This window comes from Humulus lupulus, chromosome 2 (assembly GCF_963169125.1).
Source record: "Humulus lupulus chromosome 2, drHumLupu1.1, whole genome shotgun sequence".
Classification (NCBI taxonomy): domain Eukaryota; kingdom Viridiplantae; phylum Streptophyta; class Magnoliopsida; order Rosales; family Cannabaceae; genus Humulus; species Humulus lupulus.
In genome coordinates this window covers 279163811-279173482 of record NC_084794.1, presented here as the reverse complement: position 1 = coordinate 279173482, position 9672 = coordinate 279163811, and positions in this window count along the sequence as shown.

Below are 9672 nucleotides of genomic sequence, written 5' to 3'. Positions count from 1 at the left end.
GATCTTTTTTGAAGTTATTGTTGCCAATGGTTCAGCCTCTGTTCACTTCGTGAAGTAATCCACGGTGACTATAGCATATTTTACTCTGCCTTTGCCAGTTGGGAGGGAGCCTATGAGGTCGATTCCCCATACCGCGAAAGGCCATGGGGAAGTCAACATGGTCAGCTCGGATGGTGGAGCTCGGGGAATCGTGGCGAATCTCTGGCATTTGTCGCATTTCTTCACGTATTCGAAAGAATCTGTTTTAATAGTAGGCCAGAAATATCCTTGGCGTATGTTCTTCTTGGATAGGCTATGCCCCTCGGTGTGATCTCCGCAGAACCCTTCATGAATTTCTTCAACAATCTTCTTAGCTTCAGGTGGAGTTACGCACCGAAGTAATGGCATGGAATATCCCCTTCTGTATAGCTTTCCGTCCAAAATGGTGTAACGGGGAAGTTGATACATTAACTTTCGAGCCTAGTTCTGATCTTTTGGAAGGACTCCGTTCTCGAGATATTCAACTATTGGGGTCATCTAGGTAGGCTCTGTTTCGATCATACACACATCTTCCTCCTCTGGCTCGTTAATGCTAGGTGTCGATAGGTGTTCTATGGGCACAACGTTTAGTTCTTCATTTTCGGTGGAGGTGGCGAGCCGAGCTAAGGCATCTGCATTAGAGTTCCGCTCTCGGGGAACCTGTTCGATTGTATAAAATTCGAAACACTCCAATGCGGATTTTGCTTTCTCCAAATAAGCTGTCATTCTCGTGCCACGAGCCTGGTATTCTCCTAGGATTTGGTTAACCACGAGCTAGGAATCGTTGTGGCAATGTATTGCTTTAGCTTTGAGCTCCTTGGCTATACGAAGCCCCGCTAGCAAAGCCTCGTATTCGTCTTCATTATTCGACACCTTGAAGTTGAATCTCAAGGCAGAATGAAATCTGCTTCCTGCGGGGGTAATCAAAATGATTCCTGCCCCTGATCCATTTTCGTTGGATGAACCATCGACGTATAGTTTCCACAGCTCGTGGGCCGAGATTATGACTTCGTCGTTGGTCATACCAGTACATTCCACTATAAAGTCCGCCAACGCCTGTGCCCTAATGGTCATCTTCGGGAGGTAGGTGATCTCGAACTGTCCGAGCTCAACAGCCCATTTAAGAAGTCGACCTGAAGCTTCTGGTTTAGACAAGACTTGCTTAAGTGGTTGATCAGTCAACACATGGATGGGATGCGCTTGAAAGTAGGGTCGGAGTTTACGAGATGAATGAATTAGACTAAGCGCCAGCTTCTCCATCAGGGGGTATCTTGACTCTGCCCCCAGTAATATTTTACTGATGTAGTAAACGGGTCTTTGTACCATCTCTTCTTCTCGAACGAGTACTGCGCTTATTGCGTGTTTGGTGGTGGAAAGGTATAGGTACAGTATTTCTCCCGTTTCAGGTTTTGATAAGATGGGGGGTTCGGCGAGGTGCTTTTTAAGCTCCTGGAATGCCAGCTCGCACTCCGCTGTCCATTCAAATTTCTTTCCTACCCTCAAAAGATTGAAAAACGGGAGACAACGGTCCGTAGATTTCGAAATAAACCTACTTAGGGCCGCCATCCTGCCGGTCAAACTTTGGACATCCTTGTGTCTTCGATGTGAGGGCATGTCAATCAGGGCCTTGATCTTGTCGGGGTTAGCTTCTATTCCACAAGCGTTCACGATAAAGCCCAAGAATTTTCCTGATGATACCCCGAAAGTGCACTTCTGAGGATTCAGTTTCACGTTATACTTTCGAAGCACGCCAAAGCACTCTTCGAGGTCATCAACATGGTTATTGTTAAGTTGAGACTTGACAAGCATGTCGTCAACATAAACCTCCATGTTGTTTCCTATCTGTTCTTAAAACATCATGTTCACGAGCCGCTGGTATGTGGCCCCAACATTTTTTAGCCCGAATGGCATAACATTGTAACAGTACAGCCCCTTATCCGTTATGAAGCTCATATATTCTTGGTCGGGGGCATGCATGGGAATCTGGTTATATCCAGAATAGGCATCCATGAAGGACATCAGGCCATGCCCCGCCGTGGCATCCACAAGCTGGTCAATCCTTAGTAACGGAAAACAGTCTTTCGGGCAAGTTTTGTTGAGGTCTGAATAGTCGATACAGGTCCGCCACGTCCCTTTGGGTTTTGGGACCAACATCGGATTGGCTACCCAGACAGGGTAAAAGGCATCCCTAATGAATCGATTTTCCTTTAACCTATAAACCTCCTCCTTTAGTGCCTTCTTTCTGTCCTCGTTCAGCTGTCTTCGCTTTTGTTGCTTCGGAGGGAAGCTTTTGTCTATATTCAGTGTGTGGCTTGCTATATTCGGGCTTATTCCCACCATGACCGAGTGTGACCACGCGAGGACATCCTGGTTCTTCTTCAAAAAGCAAATTAGTTGTTATTTTGTCTCATCTTGGAGGTGTTTTCCAACCTTCACCTTTTTTTAGGGATCGACTTCCTCGAGCTGGATTTCTTCGAGCTCCTCTAAGGGTTCGAGGTCAGCTTTATCCTCAACCCTTGGATCGATCTCTTCGTCAATTTCTAAGATCGTCCCATCTTTATTTTGAACAATGACGAGTGTTTGTGCGCTCGTCTGTTTCTTTCCTCTCAAGGAAATACTGTAGCATTCCCTCCCTGCCAATTGATCTCCCTTTAATGTTCCGACGCCGCTAGGGGTCGGGAACTTAAGGGCCAGATGCCTTACTGATGAGACTGCCCCCAGCCCGACCAGGGTGGGTCTCCCGAGCAGCACATTGTAGGCTGATGGTAGATCTACTACCACGAACTCCATCATCTTGGTTGTCGAGACTGGGTAGTCTCCCAAGGTTACGGGGAGCTCGATGGATCCCATGCAGGCAGTCCCTTCTCCTGAAAAGCCGTATAAAGTAGTTGCACACGCTTTCAGGTCGCGAAGAGAGAGTCCCATCTTCTCAAGGGTTGCTTTATAGAGAATGTTGACTGAGCTCCCATTGTCTACGAGAACTCGGTGGACCCTTTTATTGGTTAGCTGGAGAGTGATGACCAGCGAATCATGGTGAGGAAACTGGACATAGGACGCGTCTTCCTCAATGAAGGTTATTGGTTGTGTTTCAATCCTCTGGCTTTTTGGAGCCCTAGGTTCGGGTTCATAGGGGGACCCATCCCCAGTTTTCAGCTCGTTAATGTATCTCTTTTGGGCATTCCTGCCCATTCCTGCGGGATGAGGCCCTCCCGAGATGGTTATTACATCCTCTCCATCTATCGGCGGGGGCCTTTCTTCTTCCCGAGCTCGAGAATTATTGTTCTGTGCAGGTGGAGGCGCGGCTACTTTCTGGCTCGCGGCCGCCTGTCTAGTACTCTGGTTCTTGACATATTGTCTAAAGTAACCTCTCGAGATCAATCATTCGATCTCATCTTTCAACTGTCGACATTCATCGGTAGTATGTCCGGTGTCTCTATGAAATCGGCAATACTTACTGGAGTCCCTCTTGGACTTTTGATTTCTCATCGGGTCCGGACGCCTAAAGGGGACCTGGTTTTCATTGGCCAGGTATATGTTCTCCCGAGACTCGTTGAGCTCAGTGTACACTTTGTACACAGAGAAATATCTCTCCTCTTTCTTTTTCTTTCCTCCCTTGGCTTCGGGGTTACTCCCTTCGTTCTTTTTCCTCTTGGAGGGGTTTTCCACAACAGGCTTTGCAGCTGCTGGATCAGCCGAGGTTGAGGCAGAGTTGACGTTTATCGTTGTAGTTTCGGTCTGGGAAGTCACATTAAGTGTCGACCTCGCTTCCTCTACATTGACAAACCTCTACGCCCGTCTGTTAAACTCGGTTACGGACCTCACCGGTTTTCTTTGCATATCTTCCTAGAGGGCACTCCCTGGCATTACTCCGGCTTGGACAGCCATTAGGTGTCCACTGTCATCTACGTTCCAAGCTCGGGCGACTTCCAGATTAAACTTTGTTAGGTAACTTTTTAACGTTTCGCCCGGTTGTTGCCGAACGTTAGTTAGGGTTGATGCCTCTGGTCTAACCCCCATCATGGCTCTGAACTGCTTCTTAAAGTCTTTAGACAGCTGCTCCCAAGAAGTTATTGAGTGTCTCTTATATTTTTCGAACCAGCTTTTGGCTGGTCCCGTCAATGATGCTGGAAACAACATGCACCTGAGCTCGTAACCCACATTACTGGCTCTCATTATGGTGTTGAACGTACTCAGATGACTGTACGGGTCGGTCTTTCCTTCAAACGTTGGGACATGGGGGATCCAAAACCCTTGGGGAAATGGAGTGTTGGAAATATGGGGAGCAAACGGCTCGAGCTCCTCGTCAGAGTCTTCATATCGATCGTGCTCTTGCTCATTTTTCAAAAGCCTAAAGGCCTTTTCAAGCTGATCAATTCTTTCTTGGACTGGGTTCGCGAGAGGTACTATCTGGAATCGGTTGTCATCGATCACAATTTCAGGCTCGCGCCTCCGTAAGGGATCTTTACACCTATTCAAGCGATCCCTCAGGTCCGGATTTATCGGGTCAACATTACCCCGACTCTGATTCAGGAGTTCTCGCAGGTCGGGGCGATTTCTGCGGCTCCCAGCATTCTTATGACCTCGGTCATGCTTGCTGACCGACCTGGTATCTCCAGAGTCGTCACTGGTAAAACTCGTCGCATAGTTATTTCGAGATGGATTTCTTCCATGCCGCCTCGTCTCCGCCGTGCAAGACCGAGATGTTTGACTTCTTTCTGATGGGGCGCCTCTCCGCTCCTGGAAAGCTTCCCCGTTTCCTTGTCTCCCCCCCGCACGCCTTTCGCCCTGATCTCGAACTGGTTGAGCATTCCTGCGAAGGGGCGAAGGATATCTTATTGGTGATGGAGGGAACCGTATGGGTGACGGTGGCTGCCATCCATTTCGCGGCCTAGATGGTCCAGAGTTTGCCCGAGATGGGTTGGTTGCATTTGGTGCGTTCCCAGGGATTTGAGTCCGAGCCTCTGCGGGGGCTCGGTTGTTCTCAGTTCCCGCAGGTACTTCCATAGGTGGATTAACCGGGGCCCTAGCCCGAGTACTTCTCTGGGGCTTAGGGGGAGCGGATGGCTCTGCTGGTGCCGGAGGTTGAGCCGGCCTTCTTGTGGCAGCATCTTTCAGTCGGCGCCCACGGGGTCTACGGGGAGAAACGTGTACGTACCTTGGAGGAGGGGCTTGGTTTTCACGCGGAGGCGGGGGCTGAGCCACCTGCGCCTCTGCGACTATCCTTGCCAACTCCTCATTCCGTTGGTTGGCCTCTGCCAACTGCTGTTTCAATTGCCGGTTCTCAAGTTCCACAATGGGAATATACCGCTCAGGATTGTAATACATATCCTCATCCCTTGGTGGAGCAGGTGGTCCCCGAGAATCGGAAGATCCACTTCTTTCTTCGACATCTGTGCTTTCCATTGGTTGTTTCCCAAGACGTCTTGGGTAATTCTCTTCAGGAGCGTTCTGATTATTAGTGGCCATGACTTACTCAGGGACTGAATGCTTAAGGCTCTCAATGAAAGCACTAAACTGTTGACGCCGTTTTTCGTCAACAGTTTAAGAAGAGCACATAAACAATAATCAGTAATGGCCAATAAAAATATGATAACACAAACATGGTTTTTTACGTGGTTCAGCAGTTAAATCTGGCTAGTCCACGAGTCTCTGTTATTAAACTCAAGATGATCTCTGAAAATTCTTCAAGGATGAATTCGTCAGAGTTTTCTCTCAAGATCACAAAAATTTGGTCCTTTACAATGGTGCATGACCTCTCTATTTATAGAGAAGATTTCAAAATACTATCCCACATATTTCGGGTAGTTATTCTATATTATCAAATTAAATGGCATTAAATGCCTGCAATCCGATATAACAGGAAACATCCCCTGAAGACTAGGGGGCGTATAACGGATCAAATAATATCCCTTGATTGTAGGGGATTTACAGTAATAAATGTAGAACGCGTCTTGCTATTGGTGATTTACTAGGATATTCATAGTTATTATCCTATACCACCAAGACCCTATTCTCCCAGGTTTCCTATTGACTTTCGAGCTATAACATTTCCCGAGGCCACATGACTTCGAGCTCGTACGCGCCTCAAGCTCGGAACCCCTGATCCGAGGTCATCCCAGAGAACAAATGCACCTCAGGGCCTACCTTTCGAGCTCGTGAGGATTTCGAGTCTACCATCTTCGAAGTCGTCTCTGCTTCGCAGGCTCGATGTTTAGATTTCGAACATATTCCAGACTTTACGAGTTCATTAATTATGAATCCAGCTTTTGAGGTCACAATTCTCATGGCTCGAAATCTTGGTATAACAGGGACATACTAACCTATGAGCACAGTATGTTCTTTTTAAAACATTAATATTGCATTTTTTCTTTCTTTCAATTTTGATGTTCATTTTGTTTGATTGGATCATGCCGCAAATTATGCGTCCCTAGCATCTTTTATTAGCTACTCGCCGATTTGGTTTCAATAATAATTTACTTAAGTTTTAAAAAATAGGGACCAGAACAGCACATTAATTCTCGTAGTTAAAATAGGGACTAGAACCAGAATAATTATAATATTGAAAACTATATATATATATATCTCTTCTATATAATAAGTGTGTAGATAACGGAAATTCTTGGTTTTAACGGTTTTTTTATTTTTTTTAATGTTAACTTTAACGGAATATTCTTATATTTAACAGAATATTCTTAAATTTAACGGTAGTTTGTAAACACTTAAACTTAAATAAAATAAAATAAATAATTAAAAAATGATATTTTTGAGATATTTTACAATGATAATTATTTAAAAATAATAAATAATTAAAAAAATTAAAATGTGATATTTTTGAGATATTTTATAATGATAATTATTTAAAAATAATAAATAATTAAACAAATTAAAATATGATATTTTTGAGATATTTTACCATGATAATTATTTTAAAATAATAAAATTATATGTTTTGTAACTTAAATAAAATTTAATTAAACTTAAACTCACTTATTAGAATAATATCATATTAAACATATAATATAATCTACTATGAATTGGGAACAATTTCTTTTTAGATTAGCAAGAAACTTAAATTTAAAATCCACATATAATATTTAATATTACATTAAACATATAATATATAATGTCTTGTTGTCATTCCCAAATTCAAAAACTACAACAAACATAAATTTAAACAAAAATAAATAAATTATTTAATTAAAATAAGATATTTATTTGAAATTTATATGACATTAATATAAATTTAATGTTGACACCGTTTTTCGTCAATAGTGAAACAAGAGCACGAAAACAATAATTGGTTATGGCCAAAAGAAATATGATAACACAAATGGGATTTTTACGTAGTTCAACAGTTAACTCTGCCTAGTCCCGAATCTTTGTTATTAAACTCAAGATGATCTCTGAAAATTCTTCAAGAATGAATTCTCTAGAGTTTTCTCTTAAGATCACAAAAATTCGGTCCTTTACAATGGTGCATAACCTCTCTATTTATAGAGGAGGTTTCAGAATACTATCCCACATATTTCGGGAAGTTATTTTTTATATGCAAATAAATTTAACGGCATTAAAAGCCTGTAATCCTATATACAAGGAAACGTCCCCTGAAGATTAGGGGGCGTATAACTGAACAATTAATATCTCTTGATTATAGGGGATTTATAGCAATCAATGTAGACCACGTCTCTCATTGATGATTCACTAAGATATTCAAAGTTATTATCTTATATCGCCAATGTCATATTCACCCAGGTCTCTTATTGACTTTCGAGCTATAGCATCTTCCCGAGATCATGTGACTTCGAGCTTATACCTGTGTCAGGCTCGGAGTCCCTGATCCGAGGCCATCCCGAGAACAGACATACTTCGATGTCTGTCCTTCGAGCTTGTGAGGATCTCGAGGCTACCATCTTCAAAGTCGTCTCTGCTTCGCAGGCTCGGTGCCTGGGTTGCGGACACGTTCCAGACATTACGAGTCCATTCATTATGAATCCAGCTTTCGAGATCACAATTCTTATGGCTCGAAATCTAGGTGTAACATTTAATAAAAATAATTAATAAATTCTATAAATAAAACTAAACAAACGTGCATATTGCACGTTGCTTTTATCTAGTATATATATCTTCTATATAATAAGTGTGTAGATAACAGAAATTCTTGGTTTTAACAGTTTTTTTATTTTTTTAATGTTAACTTTAACGGAATATTGATATATTTAACAGAATATTCTTATATTTAAACACTTAAACTTACATAAAATAAAATAAATAATTAAAAAAATTAAAGAATGATATTTTTGAGATATTTTACAATGATAATTACTTAAAAATAATAAATAATAAAACAAATTAAAATAGGATATTTTTTTTAGATATTTTACAATGATAATTATTTAAAAATAATAAATAATTATACAAATTAAAATATGATATTTTTTAGATATTTTACAATAGTAATTATTTAAAAATAATAAAATCATATGTTTTATAACTTAAATAAAATTTAATAAAACTTAAACTCATTATAATAATATCATATTAAATATATAATATAATCTACTGTGAATTAGCAACATGTTGTTTTTTTTAAAGTAGCAAGAAACTTATTAAATTTAAAATACATATATAATATTTAATATTACATTAAACATATAATATATAATCTCTTGTTTTCACTCCCAAATTCAAAAGTTAGAACAAACATAAACTTAAACAAAAATAAATAAATTATTTAATTAAAATAAGATATTTATTTAAAATTTATATGATATTAATATAAATTTAATAAAAATAATTAATAAATTCTATAAATCAAACTAATAAACTTTTGTTTGTACCTAGTATATATATATATATATGAAAGACTTCTCAATGGTTACTACCTATAGATGGGTACTAACAATTATGATGATGTGGCAACATAGTGACTTGGTATAGCAAGTTACCAACAAATTAATGGTGTTTTCAACCAATAAGAAACACTAGTTATATTTAGAAATTGACATACATTTGAAAAATAAAAAAGTTTACAATATTATATTTTCATAATAAATACACATTTTTCATCAGGTAACCCTTTCAAAAATTTAAAAAAAATCAAAATTTATTTTTAGAAATATTAATTAACAACTATAAATATGAATCATTGATCATAATCTAATGGTTAATATTAAAGTAACCATCTATGGATAGTAACCATTAAGAATGCACTCATATATATATATTTTTATATATATATGCTATTTTATTGAAAGCTAGCTTTACCTAAAACTCGAATCATGAACTTTTTTTTTTTTTTGCTAAAAACTCCGATCACAAACTTAATAACAATTAAAACAGTACTTTCAATTCCATGATGAAGTGATAAGCATATGATTCTGATACACGTATAGCCTTTTTTTTGCCGAACTTGTACCATATATTATTATATGATCACATATAGTAAGAAAACGTCTATTCGTGAGCTGTCCTCAACAAAAATATTAACCATGATATAACACATATATTTATATACACATGTTAAATGTTAATATGAACTTCTAATACCATTATTAAATAATAACTGGTGTAGTTTTTTAATCTATAATTTTTTATTCCAAAAGTCGACGTACTTAATAATTAAAGTTTAAACCTTTTAAACGTCATGATGTGGTA